Source organism: Lactuca virosa, chromosome 9, assembly GCF_052849685.1.
Source record: "Lactuca virosa cultivar CGN04683 chromosome 9, Lactuca_virosa_CGN04683_v6, whole genome shotgun sequence".
NCBI lineage: Eukaryota > Viridiplantae > Streptophyta > Magnoliopsida > Asterales > Asteraceae > Lactuca > Lactuca virosa.
In genome coordinates, this window is record NC_136434.1 from 222,398,742 (window position 1) to 222,423,799 (window position 25,058).

General features: G+C 40.0%; 1 non-coding gene across 1 annotated transcript; it reads left to right on the forward strand.

The window, feature by feature from the left end:
• The first annotated feature begins 9,161 nt into the window (after nucleotides 1-9,161).
• Nucleotides 9,162-9,268, forward strand: LOC145141702 (small nucleolar RNA R71). Its single transcript, XR_013722897.1, has one exon. It is a non-coding gene; the product is annotated as a small nucleolar RNA R71 (small nucleolar RNA).
• The last annotated feature ends 15,790 nt before the right edge of the window (nucleotides 9,269-25,058 follow it).

Sequence of the window (25,058 nt, forward strand, 5' to 3'; positions counted from 1 at the left end):
ATTAGGGTTTCTCTCACGATTTCCAGAGCTCCAGGTGCCTTCTTGGTCATCAAGTAATTCTCCCCAAAAATCCCAGAGAGCCTCAATTCGGGAATGTAACTTCTATTTATAGTTTTCAGAAAACAGGGTCTACTCGTCGAGTAGATAACCGACTCGCCGAGTCCCCTCTGTAGAGTCCGTATACGGAAAGGACTTTGTGTTTTGCTTCGCGAACATTCTTGGGCACTCGTCGAGTAGACGTCCAGACTCGCCGAGTCCTTCATGTTTTGACTCTTTTTCTTTAGTTCTTCAATTTCCGAGCTTCCGTTCGCATCTCCTGCTTCCGTTTGCTTCGGAGCATATCTTTTGGACTGAAAATACAATTTAAGCATAATTAAGTACCTTTTGTCCATAAATTGCAATAAATTAGCCAATAAATAACAAAAATCTATACTAAATATATAGCTAAATATGCACATATCAAAATACCCCACACTTGACTTTTGCTTGCCCCCAAGCAAAACTGAATTTTAACATACTAATACCACATAAGACAATCCCAATCGAACCCAACCATTATGCCAAGACCGCAAACGCATGCATTTGTGTCTAAAGTTTTTCCTAAGGACCCCCCTCAATTCTAAATACTTACAATCCTCATAAACACTCGCCTACTTCTTTTGAACAATGCTCATTTTATGCATCCCTCCGAATCCATCCGCAGAAAACCTCCTAGTCTCAAGGTATTTTTGGTTGAGCAACCCAAGCATACATAATCTAGACAATTACAACATTCTGATACCACTATAGAGCTTTTTTTGGAATTCTTCACTTCTTTAATAATTTGTCTTGATTTCTTTGAATTCACCACCTTTATGATTCTTGGTATCTTCAACTTTTTGAATTTCTTCAGAACTTTGATCTTTTGATCTTCACTTTGATTGCTCCAAAATTCTTACAACTTTTTCTTGTTATTCTCTCTTTTTTTTTAACATGTAACTCACTTTTTTTTCACTCAAAACCTACATGCTTAAGCAGGGGCGCTCAACTTCAACCTTTATTGATTAAAGATAAAAATTTTCCTGGATACATTTCTGGTACACGATGCTAAACATATTGCATCCCTCAAACTAAGCGAGGTTGTGTTTTTGTCCCATGATTTCACTACAATAAAGGGGGCCACAAATTCATTATAACGTATATTGGCTCAACTAAACATTTGGGTCTTCATGCAATCATCAAACATAACACTAGCATGAAATCCTAATTGTTTTTACCAAGATTTCCTAAATTAATCCTAGTAATATTTTTTAATGCAAAAATTTCAAAATTATACCTAAATTAGGATTCTAATGTAACTAACATAATCAACCCCCTACCCCACACTTAATTTATGCAATGTCCCCATTGCATATTATGCATGATAAAGAAAACAACAAAGTAAAGAGGGAATTGGAACAAACTCCCCTGGGATAGTAGTCGCGAGGTTGATATTTCTTCATGAAAAGCTCCATCTTTAATTGACTTTAGGCATAGGAACAGCTCATCCATGCCTTGGGTGCCAAATCGCGTGTGGTATGGCTCCAAATATACAGGAAAATAATCTCGTAAATCTTCGGGAATTAATCTTCAAGAATGCAGCCAATTTCCATATAAAATATCATCAAATCAGCAGCTTTAGAGGCGGAATGCAAAACAACTCATCGAGTTAGTAAGGCAACTCGTCGAGTTGCAACGTGAAACTGGAAGAAGTCATGAATTTGCACTGTGACTCGTCGAGTCCGAGATGTGCACTCGGCGAGTACATCGCTGTGTGATAAAAATGTGTATTGTGCTTCAAATCCGGTTTGGTATGCTGAAGTAGCATCAAAAAGACACTCATGCTTTTTTCTTCTTCAGTATTCACGCACTCTTTAACCCTCTCTAGAATCGGACTCGATACTTGGACTCAAAACTTCACTCTCTCTCGCCTAGACTTGACTCTATCCATTTTTCTTTCACTCTCTAGACCCCTTGCATGCATACCCTAATTCAAATTCTGAGAAGAACCAACAGCAAACATAAAATAAAACAAACCAAATCCTACTTAGAAGTTCAAACAAAACAAATAAAAACAAGCAAACAAATAAAAATTGTTTTAACACAACCAAATAAAAATGATAGAACTTCAATCTTCATCTTCTTCCTCATTTCTTCCCGCTCCGCTACTCCCGGCTTGATTCCTTCTTAGATTTTCCCGCTCTTCCCAACTTGACACATAAGGGTAGCCGGGTCCGGGCCTTGGTGCAATGTTCATTTGTTCAAACAAATAAACAAATGACTCATTGTGGTAGTTCATGCTTCGCCCAAGATCATCTTGATAACGTCTCATCTCCATATTATACCATTCCATTGGTATCTCCTCTTCCACCGGAATGACCGGTGGGTCTTCTCGGACATGCTCTCTTCTTTGCCTTACCCTTCTTCCCGGCTCCTCCGGCATCAACACTCCATCCGCATTCGGGATCCCAATGTGTCCCCCACCATAATCCTCAATGATCCTTGCCCTCCTGAATAAAGTGGTGCTAAAAGGAGGAGAAGGTATCATTGTCAACAGTCTTGCCTCCCCTTGGTCCAAGATCCCATATGACTTAGCCAACCTAACAAACATGCCACCATTGATTTTGGAAGTAATCCGTTCCTTGGCCGCTCCCTCCGCCAAGTATTTTTCCATATAATATGGCAAATTGCAGAAAACATCGGGAGTAATGATGCTCCACATGTAGAAAATATCAAGAATGGGGACCTTATCATCGTCCTTCTGCATATTAATGGTGCTTGCGATAAGACGATGGATCAAGCAGTGGATGGGGGAACTGATGCTTCCCTCTTGAGCAGAAGAAGGAATGTAGACCCGGTTAGCAATCGTGTTCCACCAAGTAGATGCAACCACCTCTTCAGGCAAGTCCTTGTGGCAGTGTTCCAGGAATGCTTCAAAATTTTCAGACATGATCACATTTTGATCATAAATCCCCAACCTCCAGGCGAGCTCCGCTATGTTGCATTGGCGTGGCTCCCCTCCAAGACAAAAAGTGATAGTGCCCGGATTGTAATACTCATTTCCACCTCAGAAGGAGATGGTAGCAAAGAACTCCCAGCATAGCTCCTGGTAAACATGTTCCTGAATCTTGAATAATCGACTCCAGCCGTCACAGATTATGGTCACCCCATCATTTACAAAAGACTTGACCAAATAAGGAGTTAATTCCTCCTCCAATCCGGTTTGACCCATCCAATTCCATTCTATCTGGTTTGGCACATATATCTCCTTCCGTTTAAGTGTTTCCAGCCTGTTTTTCGCACGGGCGAGTGAAGATTTGGAAGTTATTGGTGGAAAATTCAACCATGGGATGTCCCCATAACCGCCTCCTCTCGAGCTTTGTCCACGCCTAGACATGATTTCTGTAATACAAGATGAAAAATACCACAAACAAAACATAGAGAAATTAAAAACGTCAAAAAGCTGGCCATCTACAACCTGGACTCGCCGAGTAGAAGTCCTACTCGACGAGCAGGATGAACTGCGCGAGTCCATTCTGAATCGGGCGAAATCAGCCGTCTAAACACACAAATTAGTCCAGGGGTTTGTCTCGGCATGTCCATTAAGCACAAATTTACAAGAAATTATGTCTAAAACTACCTAATTTGTCCGGAACATCAAAACCCTAGAATTGGAGTAAACCCCAAAATTCGGATTTCCAAAAATTACAGCCAGTAATATACCCAAAACACGAACTTTGACAAGATTAAGTAGAAAAAACGTTACCTTTTTGGTTGAGGATGCAAGAAATAGCAAGAACTTGGAGATGAATGCTTGAGAGAGGGAATGCTCGTCGAGCGGCTGGTGGCTGCGTATGAGAATGTGTTTTACCAATTAGGGCTAAAACCCCTTATTTACAGAATGTAAATTAAATATTTTTTTTCCGGGTAAATACGTGTACTCGCCGAGTAGAAGTACATACTCGCCTAGAAGATACGTGAATCCGCGTTTTCTCGGGAATTTCCAAATGGACTCGCCGAGTAGATACATAGACTCGACGAGTTTTTCGTTCTGTTTGATAAAAAAATTTAGTTTTTAAATTTTATGCCACCAACCCCACACTTGAACATTGCTTGCCCTCAAGCAATTATTCTAATCACAGAAGAAGATTGAAAATAGCAATTCTAAAGAAAAATGAAAGTATAAAGAAAAAGAAAGGTAAAAAAAAAAAAGAAAACTCTAAACTCGGGTTGCCTCCCAGAAGCGCTTCTTTTTAAGGAGTCGTTAGCTGGACTCCTTCCCGCTTTACGTTTCTGTAATTTCTTCCAAATGCAGCCCTTCTTCAAGTCCTTCTTCTTTTGGGATACCTTCTTCATATGTCTTCACCCTATGCCCATTTACCTTGAAAAGAGTTCCATCTCTTGATATTAGCTCAATAGCTCCATGTGGAAAAACTTGTTTTACCACAAAAGGACCATCCCACCGTGTCTTCAACTTGCCCGGAAAAAGCTTTAACCTCGAATTAAAGAGTAACACCTTTTGTCCTTCATGGAAGTCCTTATTACCCTTTAGTCTTTTGTCATGCCAATTCTTGGTCTTCTCTTTGTATATCAAGGAATTAGTGTAGGCCTCATTTCTAAGCTCTTCAAGGGCATTCATTTGCATTAACCGGTTGGTACGAAGTTCAGCCAACTCAAAATTACACATCTTTAAAGCCCAATAAGCTTTATGCTCTATTTCAACCGGCAAATGACAATTCTTTCCATAAACTAGCCTATATGGTGTAGTACCAATAGGTGTTTTGAAAGATATTCGAAAGGCCCAAAGTGCATCATCAAGTTTATCCGACCATTCCTTTCGATTTCCTCCAACCAATCTCTCTAAAATCCTCTTTAATGCCCTATTTGTCACTTCAGTTTGCCCACTTGTTTGTGGATGATAAGATGTGGAAAACCTATGATGTACCCCATACCTTTTCAACACTTTGGCTAATTGATCATTTGCAAAGTGAGTGCCCCGGTCACTAATAAGAGCTTTAGGAACTCCAAATCTTGAGAATAACTTTTTTAGAAATCCCACCACCACCCGAGCATCATTAGTAGGTAATGCTTGTGCCTCCGCCCACTTAGATACGTAGTCGACCACCACCAAGATATATTTATTCCCTTTTGACATCGGGAAAGGTCCCATAAATTCAATCCCCCAAACATCAAATATTTCACAAACTTGAATATTATGTTGGAGCATCTCATTTCGGGAGGATATGTTCCCCGCTCTTTGGCATGAATCACATTGCTTGACATATTGAGCAGCATCTTTAAAAATCGTGGGCCAATAAAACCCAATATCATAGATCTTTTTAGCCGTGTAATGTGCTCCATGATGTCCCCCAGCGGGCCCGCTATGGCAGTGTTCCAAGATTTCCCGACTTTCTTTCCCAAATACACATCTTCTTATTATTCCGTCTGCGCAGCTTCGAAAAAGGTATGGCTCGTCCCAAAAGTAGTACTTGATTTCTGAAAAAAATTTCTTCTTTTGTTGGCGGGTTAAATCTTTTGGAATATATTCAGTAGCTAGGTAATTAGCTATATCTACAAACCATGGCACCTCTCCTGTTATTTCTAAAAGATACTCATCGGGAAAATCATCTCCAATCTTGTTTTCTTCCAACTCCTCCAAATGCGGGTTTTCTAATCTTGACAAATGGTCGGTAGCTACATTTTCCATTCCCTTTTTATCGCGTATTTCAATGTCAAACTCTTGTAACAGTAAAATCCAACGTATCAACCTTGGTTTAGCATATTGTTTAGCAAAAAGATACTTAAGGGCATAATGGTCGGTAAAAACTATTGTCTTTGACAAAACCAAATATGGTCGGAACTTGTCAAAAGCATATACCACCGCTATTAGCTCCTTCTCGGTAGTAGTGTAGTTTTCTTGTGTTGGGTTCAAGGTCTTTCTTGCATAGTAGATCAGCTGAAAATGCTTGTCAACTCTTTGTCCCAAAACAGCTCCCACCGCATAGTCACTGGCATCACACATAAGCTCAAAAGGAAGATTCCAATTTGGGGCTATCATGATAGGAGTAGTGGTTAATCTTTCCTTTAATAACTGAAATGCTTCATGACATTCTTTAGAGAAATCGAATGGAGCATCATTCAAGAGTAATTGAGTCAAAGGCCTTGTGATCTTCGAGAAGTCTTTAATGAAGCGTCGATAAAATCCCGCATGTCCAAGAAACTCCTCACCCCTTTTACATTTGCTGGAGGGGGTAATTTGGCTATTGTGTCAACTTTTGCTCTATCCACTTCAATCCCCATCCTTGAGACCTTGTGTCCTAGCACAATTCCTTCCTTCACCATGAAATGACACTTCTACCAATTAAGAACAAGGTTAGTCTTCTCACATCTTGCTAGCATGAGATCCAAGTTGGACAAACAATCCTCAAAAGATGACCCAAAAACCGAGAAGTCATCCATGAAAACCTCCATAAATTTCTCGATCATGTCGTGAAAGATAGCCATCATGCACCTTTGGAAAGTAGCTGGTGCATTGCATAACCCAAAAGGCATGTGTCTATATGCGAATGTTCCACTTGGACATGTAAATGTGGTCTTTTCTTGATCGTGTGGGTCGATTGGGATTTGAAAGTAACCCGAGAAACCATCGAGAAAACAATAATATAGATGACCGGAAAGCCTTTCTAGCATTTGATCGATAAATGGCAACGGGAAGTGATCCTTACATGTAGCATCATTTAGTTTTCTGTAGTCGATGCAAACACGCCACCCGGTTATTGTTCTTGTTGGAATTAACTCTTTGTCTTTATTATTAACCACCGTCATTCCTCCCTTCTTTGGTACCACTTGCACCGGACTTACCTATGGGCTATCAGAGATTGAATAAATGATACCTGCGTCTAATAATTTAACCACCTCCTTTTTGACAACTTCTTGCATGTTTGGGTTAAGTCTTCTTTGGCGTTGAACTACAGGGTTGGCTCCTTTTTCAAAGTTAATTTATATGAGAACAATAAGCTGGACTAATTCCCTTGATATCAGTGATCTTCCATGCTATGGCACCTTGCCTCTTCCTTAGCACTTCCACAAGGCTTTCTTTTTCATGTTTGGCTAGATCAACAGCTATAATTACTGGTTTTTGTTCCCCATCTTCAAGAAATGCATACTCCAAGTGATTAGGTAGAGTCTTGAGTTCATATTTTGTGTTCTGAATGCTGAACACGGCGAGTCCAATGAGGGGACTCGTCGAGCCCTGGGTGAAATTCGCGATCGATCGGGTTTCTTCGAATGGACTCGTCGAGTTGGTCGAGGCTACTCGGCGAGTCGGGTGTTCTGTACTTCTGATCAGATCATTATATTCAGCTTCCTCGAGCAATCTCTTTATCTCCAGCAGGTCTCTTTCAGCATCAAAATCTTCTTCAAGGATAGCGATGGACTTGTTTGGCTCACCTTCATTCCATTTCTCCATTAACTCTTCCAACATATCAATCGAGAATTCGGTGTCATCACTATTCCTTGCATGCTTCATGGCTTGATCAACCCCAAAAGTAACTGATTCGTCTCCCACTCGAAGAGTAAGTTTAGAATCTCGCATGTCGACAATAGCACTCGTGGTGTTTAGGAAAGGTCTTCCAAGTATGATCGGGACTTGAGGGTCTGCTTCCATATCTAATACTATGAAGTCCGCAGGGAACATGAACTTATCAAATTTAACCAATAGATCTTCGCATATTCCCCTTGGGAATGTGACCGTTTTATTTGCTAGGTGAATTGCCATTCGAATTGGCCTTGGCTCCGGAAGATCTAATTTCTTGAAGAATGAGTATGGCATGAGATTTACACTTCCCCCTGAATCAGCCAATGCATAAATGGTAGCTAAGTTTCTGAATTGACAAGGCAAGGTTAAACTTCCCGGATCACCTTTCTTCTTAGGGAGTTTGTTCAACATGGCAGCTGAACAGTTCTCATTCAGGACCACTTTCTTCACCTCTTCCATCTTTTTTCTATTAGTTAGATGTTCCTTGAGGAATTTGGCATATTTAGGCATTTGTGCAACCGCCTCTATGAATGGCATATTAATTTGAAGAGCTTTTATGTGTTCTAGAAACTTCTGGTAGTCAACATCATTCTTTTCTTGTCTAGCTCGAGCTGGAAATGGCAGTGGAGGCTGATATGGCTTGACAGGAGGCTTGTTTTTCTGTTCAGGTGGGGGACTCGTCGAGTCCGTAACTTCGACTCGGCGAGTCGGATCGGGAATTTGTAATTCTTTATGTTCTGCTTCTTCTTCTTGAACCAGCTCAAGATCTTCTTGCTGAATGGGGGCCAAGAGAGTTATAATCTTCCCACTCCTAGTTGTCATGATATTTATATGTGCACCTTTTGGATTACTTTCGGTATTACTAGGAAGTCCACCCGGTCTTCTCTCGTTCACTTGTTGTGCAAGTTGGCCTAGCTGCTTTTCTATGTTGAGAATAGATACTTGCCGATTTCTAAGCAGAGCTTGTTGATATTTCATCATAATTTGGTGTTCTCTCAACATGTTTTGTTGATCTTTGATTGCAACATCGGTATCATTATGTCTTTTCTCGGACGCGGCCACGAATCTTGTAAGCATGTCTTCCAAATCTGATTTCTTTTCATACACCGGTTCCTCCTTTTGATATAAGCCTCTATCTTTTTGCTTATATTTTTCCTCCCTTGTCTTTTTGTACTCATCATATGGTAGCCATTCTTTCTTGGGTTTTCGCCAATTGTCATCATACCTATCACCACTTGAATAGCACACTTGCACTTTCCGGTTCCCGTTCTCATCAAGGTCACAATCTTTAGTAAGGTGGGGCCCTCTACAATTTTCACATCCCACTCTTATGGCATGGATGGATTTGTCCATCTTAGTCATCCTTCGGTCCATGCTTTCCAATTTTGCCATCATTGCTGCCATGTCATCCGTAATAGAATTCACCGCCCCTCGAGTTAATACATTCCTTGTGTTGTGATATTCTCTAGAGTGCTTAGAGAATTCTTCAATTAGAGCCTTTATCACTGGGGGTGGTTTCTTTGTGAGTGGTCCTTACGAGTCAAGGAGTTGTCTGGTTGTCACATTTACTCCATCATAGAAAATGGAGACTTCTTGTTGGCTGTTTAGATCGTGATGTGCGCAATTTCTTAGTAAACCCTTATATCTTTCCCATGCTTCATAAAGTGACTCCCCAGCTTGATGTTCAAAATTGGCAATGACTTTCTTCAATTTGGCTATCTTTGATGGAGGGCAAAATTGGTCTATAAATTCTTCTTTCATTTTAGTCCAAGTAGTGATGGATCCTGGAGGGAGTGATTTCAGCCAATATTTTGCGGCTCCCTTGAATGTGACTGGTAGCATATGTAGCAAAAAAGTGTCGCGAGCCACATTAGGGACATTGAAGTAGTCGGCTATGTCATTGACCTCGTCAAGATGCTTGTATGCGTCTTCATGATCCTTCCCGTAGAATGGGATTTCCTTAAGCTGAGCAAGTATGTGGCCCTTAAGTTCAAAGGTGGCAGTTGCGGGAATCGCGGGTTGTACGAGTTCCGGGCCAGTGTCGTCACGCATCCTTTTCTTCCATTCACCCATGGGAACTTCATCGATGTTAGCCATGGTGTTAGCTAGTTCGCCCTCTATGTCGCTTCCTCCTTCAGATTCACTTTCTTCTTTTTCGGATTCGTACACGATATCATCCTCCTTTGGGTCTTCGTCCGCCTCTGAAAAAATGTTGGATTCTCCAACTTTCTTGCCCTTTTTCTTACTAAAAACAGATTTAAGATTCTTCAATGACGAATTCTTCGATGTTGCGGTTTCTCCTACGATTTTGCCTTTGTTTTTCCTCAAATTTGCTTCCGGGTCTTCAAGTGGTGGAATCAAAGTTGTACCTCCTCCTCTGGTCATAAACGGCTGCAATCAAAACAGAAAATACGCATAAAAAGAACAAAAATAAGCTAAAAATGAAATTTTGTGTTCAGCGATGTACTCGTCGAGTAGCTTCGACTGCACTCGGCGAGTACAAAGCTAAAACAGAAATAAATTAACCAAAAATCCTAAAACAGAAAAACTTAAAACTTATCCTAATAACTAATTTACTAAAGCAGTAACTTTGTGCAAGATGGATCTCACACAAAGGATCGATAATACTAGAAATTAGAATTAATTTTTGAACCGTTCCCCGGCAACGGCGCCAAAAACTTGATGTGTATAAAAATGCACTATTTTTAGTCCTACTTTTAAGTTGTAATTTAAACACACAAAGGCAGTGAACCTGTTTTTTAGTGGTATAGTTGAGCAGGTAGGGTATCGAACTCGAGGAACGGAAATTAAACTAATAACTAGTATTAACTAAGTAAGTAATAAAAGTAAAAGGTTTCCTCTAGTTTTACAAGACTAGAAACTTTAACACACTAACTAACACGCAAATTAAGTAACTAATCAGCTAGAAACAAGTAAAAACTAACCAAATTCAGTAATAGAGAGGTTTCTGTTTAGGTTCGATTCGTTTACTCCTATGGTTGATTTATGACAAGTGCAATGGACTAATTGTTATTGGTTACCGACCAAGGTGATTAGATTCACATTCGCTATTACCAATCCTTAGGAAACAAATTAACTTAAGCAGTGATCAAGTGTTTAAACTAATGAATTTCCTATTTTAATTATTCGGATTAAATAAGACTTGTAATTGGTTAATCAAATTAATAATTCAATTAACCTCTTGTTGATGGTTTATCACACAAGCTTACACATTAATTTACCCATTCTCTAGTTAACCCTAGTTTCACATTCACTATTCCTAGGCACATAATAATGTTTTCACATATATCACATGAGGTAAGCAATTAAGAGATGTTCATGCAGCTTAATTACTTGTCAATTAACTGGAAATAGTTATGGTTAATGCATAAGGTTCTTTAACAAGCTTAATTTAATAAAATTCACCAATAAATAATTAATCCTACCATATATCAATCCATAGTTATAAACTCATCTACCCTAAACAAAAACTATAGAATTTAGCTCATAATTACAGTAGGTAGCAATCCAAAAACAAAATCTAACAATGCAATCATAATGTAATTCAAGAATAAAGTGAAAAGTAGACTTATGTTGCCTTGAATCTCCTTGGAATTTAATATTAGGGTTTCTCTCACGATTTCCAGAGCTCCAGGTGCCTTCTTGGTCGTCAAGTAATTCTCCCCAAAAATCCCAGAGAGCCTCAATTTGGGAATGTGACTTCTATTTATAGTTTTCAGAAAACAGGGTCTACTCGTCGAGTAGATAACTGACTCGCCGAGTCCCCTCTATAGAGTCCGTATACGACAAGAACTTTCTGTTTTGCTTCGCGAACATTCTTGGGCACTCGTCGAGTAGACGTCCAGACTCGCCGAGTCCTTCATGTTTTGACTCTTTTTCTTTAGTTCTTCAATTTCCGAGCTTCCGTTCGCATCTCCTGCTTCCGTTTGCTTCGGAGCATATCTTTTGGACTGAAAATACAATTTAAGCATAATTAAGTACCTTTTGTCCATAAATTGCAATAAATTAGCCAATAAATAACAAAAATCTATACTAAATATATAGCTAAATATGCACATATCATGGGCCTTGGGCCAAGTTTGGGTTGGGCCTATTCCGGAAAGGGTAAAATGGTCTTTTACCCTAGGAGTCAGACTTATGAGTTGAGACCGCGGTTAATGGATTATGGCATAATTACTAATTGGAATTTATTTTTTGTTAGTGTGAGATTTCCGGTTCGGCAGCCGAGTGTTATCTGATTTGCAGCAGATCGAGGTGAGTCTCCTCACCATACCAATGGGTCGAAGGCACCAAGGTCGGCCCATTTTGTGATATGTGGTATACTAGTTGATTTAATGATATGTGGTATAGTAGTTGGTTATGTGTTACGTGGTATGCTAATTGTCTCTGTGATACTTGCATGAAAGACCATGGGGGAAGCCCATGGTACTTGGATATCAGACCATGTGGGGGAGCCCATAACATTCCAGGAAAAGACCATGGGGGAGCCCATGACACATAGGTGTAAGACCCTACGGGCAGCCCACAACATCCTGGAGTAAGACCCTGAGGGGAGCCCACGACATCCTTATATGTTTATATGCATGGTTTATGTGATTCATATGCTTTATGTGATTATGTGGGGTATGCTCTGGGGAACTCACTAAGCTTCGTGCTTACAATTTTGTTTATGGTTTCAGGTATCATCGGTTTGGAAAGGAAGATCTCGGCTTGATCGCAGCGCACACACACCTATGTTTTCTGAAATATGTGATTTTGGGATGAACTCTGATAAATGTTTTTAATTAGCAACGTTTTTGGAATGTTTGGATTAAATGATATCTGTGTTTTGACTATAATAAAAATGAGATTTTTACCCTTGATTTTTGGGTAGTTACAAGTTGGTATTAGAGCCTTGGTTTGAGGGATTCAGACATACTTTCAGGTGTGTCTGAACTCAAAATGAGGATCTGTAAAGTTTTCAAAAGAAAAATGTTTTCAAGGAAAGAGTATTCTAAGACAAGAAAGGGTGTGGTGCATGCAATCAGCCGAGCTCAAGTAAGTTTTCCCCAGAATACCCACATATTTTATCTGTTATGACTTGATTTATGAATCGGTGAATCGCAACTAGTTAGGGCTAAGAGAGATGCCTTTATATGTTGCATGAGCTGGTAGACTTGCATGCTAGTACTGAGTAGTCAGCAATAGATTGGCTTGATATGTGATGCTTGTAGCCTTGGGGATACTGGATGCCATGCTAGAATGAGAATTATTATTGGTATTGGTAACTGCTAAGTGTATGCTTTGAAAATTGTATACGGTTAAGATCTTATAGCCTTAGAATAACTTATTTGGCCTTTTTTCATGTTCCTTGTCTGGTTGTGGTCCTAGGGTATAGTCTATTATTCGACAGTCTATTAGATCCTGTTCTGTGTATAATTTGCATGCATAAGGCAGCTGACAGTGAGGGTGGATGTGGATAGCATGAGTTGTGTTATGCGGGCTGAATGTTCTATGATAGTTTCATGGGTTGGAGAGTTACTGCACGAATGCTGCTTACTTTGTGCTTTGTGGAACTCTTGAATGATGGGAGTTAGCTACTAAGTGAATATGACGATATTCAGGAGGTGGATGGCTGGTATCATGGGGATTTCTTCAGCAGCTAATGGCAGGGTGATTTTGGGAACCTAGGAAAGCCTAGGATATGCTCCAGTGAGTTAGTGGGGCGGTTCAGTGAGGCTGGGAGCCTATGAGTTGATTCGGTGGGTATCGTGCTGCTGTTTAGCGGATATTTGGTGCATTAGTGGAGTAGGTGACTTGGAGGATTCGGGAGGATTGCTGAGGAAAGTATGGATAGGTGTGGAAGGTAGTATTGGGCCCGTACTACTGAAAGCACATGATCCATACTCGAATCGGTGAGAGTCTTGGAGAATCTGAGAAACTTATGGGAATGAGAATTCTTGGTTATGCTCTGATCGTGGGGATAACTGCTTTGTCAGAGGAGGATGAGCACACATGGGGAAGGACCAGGGTTTGGTCCTGGCTCCGCTGGTGAGCCAGTTAGTGGAAGGAATGCCCGAGGATTTGAGTTCGCGTTGGACTAATAAGATGGAAAGTGTTTTCCGCACCAGTCCCTACCCCTTAGGAGCTAAGGTTCGGTTCGCCTTGGATCTCTTGTATCGGACAACAAGGAGTTGTTGGAATTGATGGTGCGATCTATGACACTGATATTGGAAACTATGTCTTAGGAGGAGTTGTGGCCCGGGTAAGGGCAGAGGTTGCTCCAACTTTTGCAGTTCATCTGTTGACGACTGAACTGGTGAATGTGTCAGGGTGCTAGACCCTGATTGATATGAATCCCAGAGCCCGAGGGCGGGAGATCGATTTGGGGTACCTTGAGAAGAGAGGTTCAGGTCAGGTGCATTTAGTGGAGGGTCTCAGGAAGAGACCCAAGACTTTTGAACGACGTTTGAGAGGCCAGTAGGGCCGGATTCGGTACATCACGTGCGGGAAAGGCACAATGGAGCTTTCCAATCCAGAAGTATGGGTTGTTTTGAGCGTAGCAGGTTGATCCTGTCAGTAGATATTGACCTTTAGGGGAGGCTAGGGAAGCCAGTGTTCCAGGAGGTGGTTCGGCGGGTATGTTATCATTTGCGATTCTTTCGGATGTTATCGGTTTCTTGTTGCTTGGAACCCTATAGTATTTCGGATGCTATCGTTGGGTTGTATCTTCGGGAAGTGTTCATCTGGTCTTTAGAAGTTGTGTGGCCTTTTGGGGATTGGATAGTGGTGGAGCACTAGTTGGAAAGCACTGGTTGTCATCAAATCGATCATCGGAAAGTGAGAAGGACTGGGAATTCTTCAATTCTCGTGTGCCGTGAGATCTTAGTCGAATCTAAGTGGGGGAGAATCATTTGGATATTCAAGAGCAGGAGTGGTTATGCAACTAGGTTGAGTATTGCATCCCCGTCGGGGAGGAAGGCGGCCCAAGTGGCTATTGGTTTGAGGGTTGTGTGAGCTGGGAGTTCGGTAAAACTCCACAACATGTGAATCACGACCTCTTGGTGCTTGATAGCAGGATTTGGGGAATCAGGTTGGGTTCCAGTCATGAATTGGGCTCAGTTTTGGTGTTCGGTCGAGTGCGTGCTCGACCCTGTGTATGTTCGAATTGATAGCTTGGGGGTAAGGCTTTGGGCTGCGATTGTGGTGAGGTGAAAGTGTTGTAAGACTATGGAGGAGCCGTAGCATTCACTAGTAGTCGGTTGAGGTGAAAGTGTTGTAAGACTACGGGGGATCCGTAGCATTCACTAGTAGTCAGTTGAGGTGAAAGTGTTGTAAGACTATGGCGGAGCCGTAGCATTCACTAGTAGTCGGTTGTGGTGAAAGTGTTGTAAGACTACGGGGGAGCCGTACCATTCACTAGTAGTCGGTTGGGGTGAAAGTGTTGTAAGACTACGTGGAGTCGTAGCATTAACTAGTAGTCGGTTGGGGTGAAAGTGTTGTAAGACTACGGGGGAGCCGTAGTATTCACTAGTAGTCGGTTGGGGTGAAAGTGTTGTAAGACTGTGGGGGAGCCATATCATTTACTAGTGATCAGCTGCGGTGTGACTTGCGAGTGTTCAATGGTCCCTAGGCAACGGTAGGATGATGGAAAATCTATAATTGCTCTCGGATTTCTTTGGTAAAGGGTATCATGGGAAGTGACCGGGATCATCCGATTGATTAAGATTTCTTAGAATGTTCTTCGGGATTTCTTGAGCTGGGTAATCATTGGGTTGGGCTAGCTATGGAGCGTTAGTATTGTCAGCATAGGGTATTGGCGGTTCATGCTCTTGAGGGAGACGAATCGGAGATCCATAAGGTTTTAGAGGTGGAAAGCATGGTTGAATGGAAGTATTGCAAGGCTGCGATGGGATCGTAGAATTCATCAGTTCGTAATAGAACATTTATGTGATGGTCACAAGCATGGAAGGGGAATCAGTTTGTGCCTTGGGCATGCCGACCAGGGTTGTTTGGGAATTATTCTCTGTCTTGGGTTGAGGACCATCAGGGTCCGGGTCGGAGTCGAACCTGAATAGCTTTAGATGAGTAGGACCCCTCGGTGAGGCCCGTGTGATTATGATAAATCAGGCTAGTTTTGGTAGAGATCAATGGGTCAAGGTACGAGATCCTCAGTTACAAGATCATGAGGGGATCAGTATGTGATGCAAAAGGGGTTTTAGGTTGGGTAGCCTTGCTTTTTGGACTCTTGGGAACCTGGTGGTTGGACCAGGTGCGAGACTGGTAGTCTCGGGGTTTGGTTTGAGGGTATTTATTTATCGGTCAAGTGAGGGGTGTTGGGAATCGAAAAGTTGTGGTGCGTTATGCAAATGCTGAATCGTGGATCTCGGGGTATGAGCGGAGTATCGATTTGGTTTTGTGTAGGATCTCGAGTAGGAGTTCGCGCGTGTTCAGTGCAGGATTTTCGTTTCAGTGAGATAAGATTTGGGGTATCTATATGCCAAGGGCATCAATTGTAGGGTTCAAGGGTAGTGAATGGGTTTGGTTCAATTGTAACTTAAGCCATTGTGATGTGTCATGGGCTAGTTCTATCTGTGATAAGAGCCACAACGTGTTTGGAATCAGGAAAAGATGGGTTGTTGGAGACCGGGTATGATATGAGACTATGATGGGTCATGTAACATTCATTCTTTTAGCAGAAGTTTTGGTAGCAAAGTGTTCTTGAGCAGGTTTTGCCAGTCGGAATTCTTTTCGAAAGGCGCGTGGGGCTGCTATGTGCGTGTCTTTTGGCTCAGCAATCGGGTAGGTGTCCGGTGTTTCGGGCAGTTGGCAGACGAGTTGGGACCAGGAAGGTCCCGGTTACATTTAAGAAAAGAAGCTATGTGGCTGCAAGATGAGTTGGAGTGATTCCAACGTTTTGGGATTCGTGTGTGGATTCAATTGTTATTCGGGGTAAAATGCTAAGTCGCTTGCAGTAGATTAAATAATCTCAAAGTGGTTGATTTGACTCTGTTGCACAACTCTCTTCCGAGTCTAACCGTTGCAGGGAGGAATCTTCTATTCGAAGGATTATTTGAGCCTTCTGTCAAGAGTTGTGTTCTGCAGCTGTCATGATCAGTAATTTTGTTCCTATGGAAGCATCAGGATAATCAGGGTTGGAAGTGTTTTGTTTAGTCTGTTATTCATGAGGAAATGGTATGATAGTGGTTCAGTGTGGGCGTTCTGTCGGGAAGTCAGATCAATTTGAGGTTTCAGGTATTAGGAAAGGTAGATGTAGTTTTCTGCAAGGGTTTAAGGTTCGTTCTTCTTTAGGTTTGTAGAGCCATGCGAGGGTCGGTTTTAGTTGCCTTGGGAAGGAAGCAATATGCTCGGGGTTGTAGCCGTGTTGCTTAGGTTGTTTGGCGTGCCGAGGATGGTAAGGAATGATTTCGAGGACGAAATCTAATTTGAGTGGGGGAGAGTTGTAACGCCCTATTTCAGATCGTTTTCCATTGTGGGGTAATGATCAAGGAGTGAGTATTAGTAGACTTAGAACCCTTGAAGAATTGATTTTGGGTTCATTTGGAGGTGAATGATGTAGTTTGGGTAATCTGGGTATTCAGTTTGTGTTTCGGAGCCCAAGGGTATCGGTAAAGGCGTTGGTTCGGGCCTTTTATGAAATTTGGATTTTATTTCAGTTGGTTTTCAGGCTAAATAAAGTTAATAGAAGTGTAGGGCTTCTCGTTACCTTTTCGTGGATATAAAGAACGTCGAAAACGGATAAGGGAGGCAAAAGTTATGACCATTTGAAGTTTATGGCGTTTTGGGCCAAAATGGGTACACATGGCATACCCGGTAGGAACGCATGGCGTTCAAGAAGGAAATTGGACGCAGAACATGTTGGGAACGCAGGGCGTTCCCCAAGGGAATGCAATGCGTTCGCTGGGCAGATTCAAAAGCTTGTTTTTAGGGTTTGGTCCCTTTATAAGCATCATTATGGACACAAACCTCTTCCATTCTTCAGCCTCCATCCTCTCTAACCCTAAGAACGAAACCATAACCTCCATTTGTGTATTTCTTGATCTTTATGGTGATTTATGAGTGTTTTGGTGCTTGAGGAAGAAGAAGGAACTTCTTGAAGAGTCATTTCTTGACTTGGAACTTTTGAATCCAGGCTTTGTGCACCTAGATCTATCTTCTGGAGGTATAAAGTCTCAACCTTGACAACTCTTTCATGTAGATCTAGATAAGTGGTATTGTGTTATGGTTTTGGTCCCTTTGAGGTGGTTCTTGTGAGTAGAAGTTACTCCAGGACCTTTGAGCTTCATATTTGGTCCTTGTTGAGGTTATGGAGTCATAAAGTTTGGATCTTGATGGGTATAAACCTTCCATGCATGATTTGATAGTCATTTGATGAAGTTTGGGACTTAGGGTTTTGATTTGGGTCCCATTGAGTTATGTTAAGTCATAAAGTTGGAAACTCTATGACTTAAGAAGTACCTAGAAATCAGATCTGGAAGTTTGGATTGAGTTCTTAAGGTATTAAGAAGTTTTAAGAAATTTTTGGAGTAATTTTGACCTTTTGGAGTTTATCTTTGGTGATTGTGCTTCATTAAGCCATGCAAAGGCTTAAAGCCTTTGACTTTATGGATTAAGTCTATAAGTTTATGCTATTCTGAATCTTGGACGTCATGACTTAAGGTATTAAGACAGTGGGGTGAATTTTTGGTCAAAGGCTGGGAACGCAGCGCGTTCCGGCATGCGGTCCCGATCCTCAGTCAGGCGACGAATGCCCAACGCTCCACTAGGGAACGCGACGCGTTCGTCTCATCAGTGGGATTTTTTGGGCTTTTGGACTTGGACTTTTGAAATGGCCTTTGGTTGGGCTGGATTGTTTCGTTCGGCTATGAATAAGTTGGTTGGGCTCTGGTTGGGCCTCAGGGCTTTAAGTGGGACTTAAGTATAGATTGGGCCTTGAGTTGTGTTGATGGGCCATTAGTGGGCCTTGGGCCAAGCTCGGGTTGGGCCCATTAAGGAAAAGGTAAAATGGTGTTTTACCCTAGGAGTCGAACTTATGAGTTGAGACTGCGGTTAATGGATTATGGCATAATTATTAATTGGAATTTATTTGTTGTTAGTGTGAGATTTCCGGTTCGGCAGCCGAGTGTTATTTGATTTGCCGCAGATCGAGGTGAGTCTCCTCACCATACCAATGGGTTGAAGGCACCAAATCCGACGCATTTTGTGATATGTGGTATACTAGTTGACTTAGTGATATGTGGTATACTAGTTGACTTAGTGATATGTGGTATACTAGTTGGTTATGTGCTATGTGGTATGCTAATTGTATCTGTGATACTTGCATGAAAGACCATGGGGGGAGCCCATGACACTTGGATATCAGACCATGTGGGGGAGCCCAAGGCATTCCAGGTAAAGACCATGGGGGGAGCCCATGACACTTGGATATCAGACGATGTGAGGGAGCCCATGACATTCCAGGTAAAGACCATGGGGGTGCCCATGCCACATAGGTGTAAGATCCCGGGGGGAGCCCACGACATCCTGGAGTAAGACCCTGGGGGGAGCCCACAACATCCTTATATGTTTATATGCATGGTTTATGTGATTGATATGGTTTATGTGATTATGTGGGGTATGCTCTGGTGACCTCACGAAGCTTCGTGATTACAGTTTTGTTTATGGTTTTAGGTATCATCGGTTTGGAAAGGAAGAGCCCGGCTTGATCGCAGCGCACACACCCGTGTTTTCCGCAATATGTGATTTTGAGATGAACTCTGATAAATGTTTTTAATTAGCAACGTTTTTGGAATGTTTGGATTAAATGATATCTGTGTTTCTACTATAATAAAAATGAAATTTTTACCCTTGATTTTTGGGTCGTTACATCGGCGAACAAAACACCGCGAACCGCTATGTATTAAGGACCAATTATGTGTAATTTTATGTTTATAACATATATTAATGATATTATATTCATAATTACTCTCAGAACGTCTTAATCTGCTCAACAAACCATCTATCGTGGGAGATCGAATCGAAAATTACCAAAAATTAATTATATTGGTGTCGTTAAAAATAATTTTTTTTGCGTTAAGTATATTTGACAGTTCTTGATAAGAAATTTGAATAGATTACGTTGTCCTGATTCCGTAGATAAAAAGAACGTCCAAAACGGAGATCATATGAAGAAGTTACGTCTCTTTTAAGTTGTAAAAATCAGTATTTATCTGAGTTTCCTAAAACGAATTGTGCACTGCTTCATTTGGAATAGCTACAAACCTCGTATATCACTTTTGAGCATGTCTTTGAACTCAGACTACGGTTTATTATTTTAATTTATTTTTATCACATTTTTAATCTCGACCAAAATCAGATTCGTAAAAGCTGTCGAATCCGAAACAATTAATCGTGAAACTTTAAACGTCATTTCACGAAGTTCCGTATATCGGAATTGAATTCCGTCTGCATATATAGAATCACCATGACCGATACCATAACTAGACACTTTAGGAAACATGTTACGAAACGATATGATGGCACGAGATGCGAGAAATTAGATTTAATTTCCAAGAGTGTATAATAATTGTTTATTACCAAAAATGCCATAAAAACAAATAAATAAATAAATAAAAATTAAATTAAATCTATTAAAACGCCAATAATTGACATTTGCTTCAAACTGAAGCTACCCTCTTTCTCACAAATGATCACTCCATCTCTCCCTCTCATTTTATTAGGGGTGAGCAAAAACCGCACCGCAACTAAAATTAACCGTAAAAACCGCATAAACCGCAACCGCAATAAAAACAGATGGTGAAGTTTTCTGTTTTTCAAAAACCGTAAATTTGCGGTGCGGTGCGGTTATTACTTTTTAAAAACCGCAAAAAAACCGCACCGCACCACATATATTATATACAATTTTTTTTAATTATTAATATATTAAATGTTAAAAATAAGACAAGTTTCATGGATGAAAGAAGGATAAAATTCTAGAAGACAAAAGTGTTAGTTTTTTCTTATGTTTAACTCTAGAAAATGGTGAAATTTGACAATTTTAAGATATTTATTGTTAATTTCTAGTGATTTAACGTTTTTAAGATATTAATTGTTTGTAATTTAAGTTAATTGTTTTATACCTTATGATTTTTTATTATTACAAGTAATATGTTTGAATTTTTAAAAATGTTTCTCTAAAGTGCGGTTAAAAACCACACAAAATAACCGCACTAAAATCCATGCGGTTAATAACCGAAACATAACAAAACAAAACCGCACATAAAAAATAACCGCCTAACCGCACCGCAAAAATAACCGCATCAAGCGGTTTTGAAATTGGATTAACCGCATTTGCGGTTAGTGGTGAGGTTTTGGCCAATAACCGCACCGAACCGCACCGCGATCACCCCTACATTTTATCACTCCCATTCTTAGTTGAAGAAGCACCCACCGGAGATGGGTTTTTCCGGCGAGCCAAGAGGCTGTACCCCTATTTCAGTTCCCCTTCTCCACCTTCACTATCGAGTAGCAACCCCAAACAACCTCTATCTCCCCTGCGATTGGTCGAGGAACACCAACCAAACACCCGCTTTTCGTTTCTGATCGTCGGTCAAAGAAGGAAGAGAACCGAGGGCTGTCGCCGGCCAAGACAGGTTCCCCTCTCCTTTTTTTTTCTTTCCTGTTAAATCTTAGTGGCCAAACACCATTTTGATTTCCACGTTTTTTATTTTTTGTCGATCCAGGAAGGGAGAAACAACGAGGAGCTGTTGGAGCAGCCCCTCTTACCATCACTGTCGGCGATGACATGCACAAATCGTCGCCTCGGCCTCCTTTGTGCTCTCTGCTTTGCTCCCCGCCTCCTTTGTGCTCTCTGCCGGACAGGAGAAGGACATCCAAGAGACCGCCAGAGCAGCCCTTGCTGCTTTCGCCTTCTGCTCCCTCTCATCTTCATGATTCTTGCCTTCGTTTAGTTCTTCAGCGACCTGATGAGAACGATGATTCCCCCATCGTTTGTAATGTTGCCCAAAAATAACCCCCATTTGTTCAAGATGTGCAAAATCAGTCCCTCCAGTTGTAGAATTAAATCAAAATCAGTATCTTGACATAAATCTTTACAAATTAGACCCTATGTATTTAAGTCATTTAATAAAAAAAAATCCATTTTGATTTATGTTATCACAAAAACAGTCCCTTTAACTTATATTGTAGATTCAAAGTGACCCTAGTTTGTGTAAATTTGACCAAAACAAGTCCCTTTGGTTAAAATATTACTAAAACTAGTCACAGGCTTTGTTTTAACTCAAAAAAACATCAAGATGCAGTTGCTCATGTGAAGCTTCACCAAAACCGAGCCTAGATCGAGATCTGATCAGATCACGCATCGAATATGAGTCTTTACGGCCCCTCTTTTACGAGTTTTCATATTTGGGTAGAATATATATGCATCCTTATCAAGTTTGATGATTTTCAAATGTTTACATAAAATGGCAATCTACTTTGCTAATATTATAAAAATTGTGAAATAACTACAAAAATGGTAATAATCATTTAAGAGGTTAGTAAACTATGTAGAATATTATTTATGACATATTTGATCTTATTATAAAAAATGGTTATATAAACATAAGAAAAATCATAAACAAAAAGTAGAATGTTATAATGACACAAGCTAAGATTAAAAGTCACGGAAATGATAATTTTATATGTATAAGATAAAGTATGTCATGGAGGCATGAAAAGATATAAAAAAGACTAAAAATATTATTTGCGCTTAAAATGAAAGTACATTGTCATATTTGGTGGAAAAGTCAAATTTATGAAATTGTATAATTAATAGTTAAGGTTATCGAGAATTAACTCTTAATATATGTAAGTTATGCAAAAATGAATATAAAAATTTATTAATATATTTTTATATTAATTATAAAAATATAACTCATTTTACTAAGTTATGGATTTTTATTGCAATAAATAACATGATCGACTACAAGACTTAAAAGTCGTTATTTGCGAAATATTGTATTGTATCGGTCATGTTAATTATAATTATCATGGAAATTATTGGTTTCACATTGGTTGAAACCTGGAAAATGTTATAAAAATAGCAGTTAGGCTGCTCGAATTTAGTCATGATAGACAATAAAATGTATGAATATATTAAGTCTTACGAATCTCAAATACTAAGAGAATTAAATCAATAAATATTTCTGAACATTAAACACCTATAAGTGTCCAATGAACTTATAATTGAAAGTTTAGGATTAGGATGCCTAGAAACATTGTTAGGATCCATCACACTCACAAGATATTCTATATGAGCTACGGTTTCTAAAAGCTTTATGAGTTAGGATCATTTCCTAAGCTACATGGGCTATGTTTATAACCACACTAAGACTGTATGTATTGGTTCCTATCCTCTACTTTGTAACCGCTAATCCGTATGAAACGTGAAACGTCAGGTATATAGATCGACGATATTGATCTATAAGGGTTGACATCCCGCCCACATGTGTTAGCTACACCATCGTTTGACGAGACGAGTTTGGTGTTGACGTTTCTATTTTATTTACTCCACGGCGTTGATAAAACGTTGATGTGGAACTTTTAGCACGCCCATGCTAGTGATGTGTAATTTTAGCACGCCTCTTTTTAGTGCTGGTGCAGAGGTGTCGCAGTTCGTTTATGAACTCACTGTAGATCCTAGATTTTGTTTTGTTACCGTATTGAATCGATATTGGGTTCACGTAGGGTTTTTGTTCACTTATACTAGTTGAAAGAGATTGTATATAGTGTGATAGTTTATGACTCAAAACGATAAGTTTCAATACCATAAATTAAGTCATATAACACTTAATTATTATCATGACACGATTGATTAATGTTTAATAACTTGCAGCTAATAAGTTATGTATTTAAACCCTTTGATTTTTTACGAGAACATAATATTTATTTTGGAGGAGTTTGCCTCACTGTTTAAGTGTCGGTTCCTAAATTAAGTAAGATAACACTTAATTAATACTACGAAACGATTTTACAAAGTTTATAAATTCGAAACTTATGAGTTTCATATAAACTATACGAATGCTTATACAAGGTTTTAGGAGTAAGATTGAATATTAATGATTTCACAAAGGTGATATGACGTATCTTAATGCATCTATTCTAAGGTTATTTAGCAGGTCGGAAGTGTTCGCTCAGAAGACTCTCCGTTATTCTTTATTATATCTTTGTAAACGCCAAATTGTTAGACATGTGTCTCGGTTTAGTAATAATTATTGTCAATGTAATTTCTAGTTCGGTAATAATAGAAGATTATATTCCTACTGTTCAATGTATGTTCAATAACTTGTGATCACTTCAATGTATGTTCAATAACTTTGATCACTGATTTACGTTGTGCACCTCGGCGTTTCCGCCGGCGGCCGGGGGTGTAACAGATTGGTATCTGAGCTATTAGCTATAGCGAACTAGTACTTTCTTAGGAAAGTGTGACTATAGCCTAGGGATTACTCTCTTAGGTTAGGTACATCCCTTAACCTACAAATATAGGGTTATATATATAAAAACTCGAACCCTCGAATTCTAATACGATGCAAGGTTTTTAGGTGAAACGCCTTAGCTAAGTTGGTTGTACATGGGCCGAACCACAACTAGACGTAGACTAATCACCTATGTTTAATTATGGTTAGACCAATGCACAATCAATATTGGATTCGGTTGTTGGTAGACTAAAGCGCTTGGAATCGAAAATATTAAAAGAAAATCAATGTTCGAAATGCTTAACAACTCTCGAAAATTTTAGTGAACACTTACGAATATTTGGCAAATATTTACCTAAAATGTTCATGAAACTGTAAGTATCATAAACATAAATCATGTCCACAGTTTATCTCGGAATACTAATTTCACAGCTAGGACATTCGATGAATACCTCTGTTAGACATCTCATGAATACCTTGCAAAATTACACACATTCCCGAATCATTTCGAATTCGGATTAAGTATTCAATCAATCTATTTATCTCTTTCGACTGTGAACCGTCCGACTTATGTTATCAAAAATCTGTTAGACATCTCAGAACAACCTTTTACGACATGCAATGCGTATCGTAAAACGCTCAGACGACACACAAATGCGTGTCAAGGATGACGCTGTCATAACGAAAGACGACACGCTTTTGTGCGTTGTCTATTTACGAAATGCATTTACGACGCGCAATTACGACGCACAATTACGACACACAATTACAACGCGCATTTATGACACACATTGCATGTCAAGGAAGGCCCTGCCATAAATGAAGATGACACATATTTGCGTGTCGTAACCCTACGACACGCGTTTAGGACACGCATTGCGTATCATTAAAGCCCATGTCATAAATGAAGATGACACGCATTTGCGTGTCATAAAATTCAGCAACCATTTACGATATACATTTACGACACGTCTTTACGATACTCATTTACGCATAATACAAAAACATGGAAACAAATATATAAC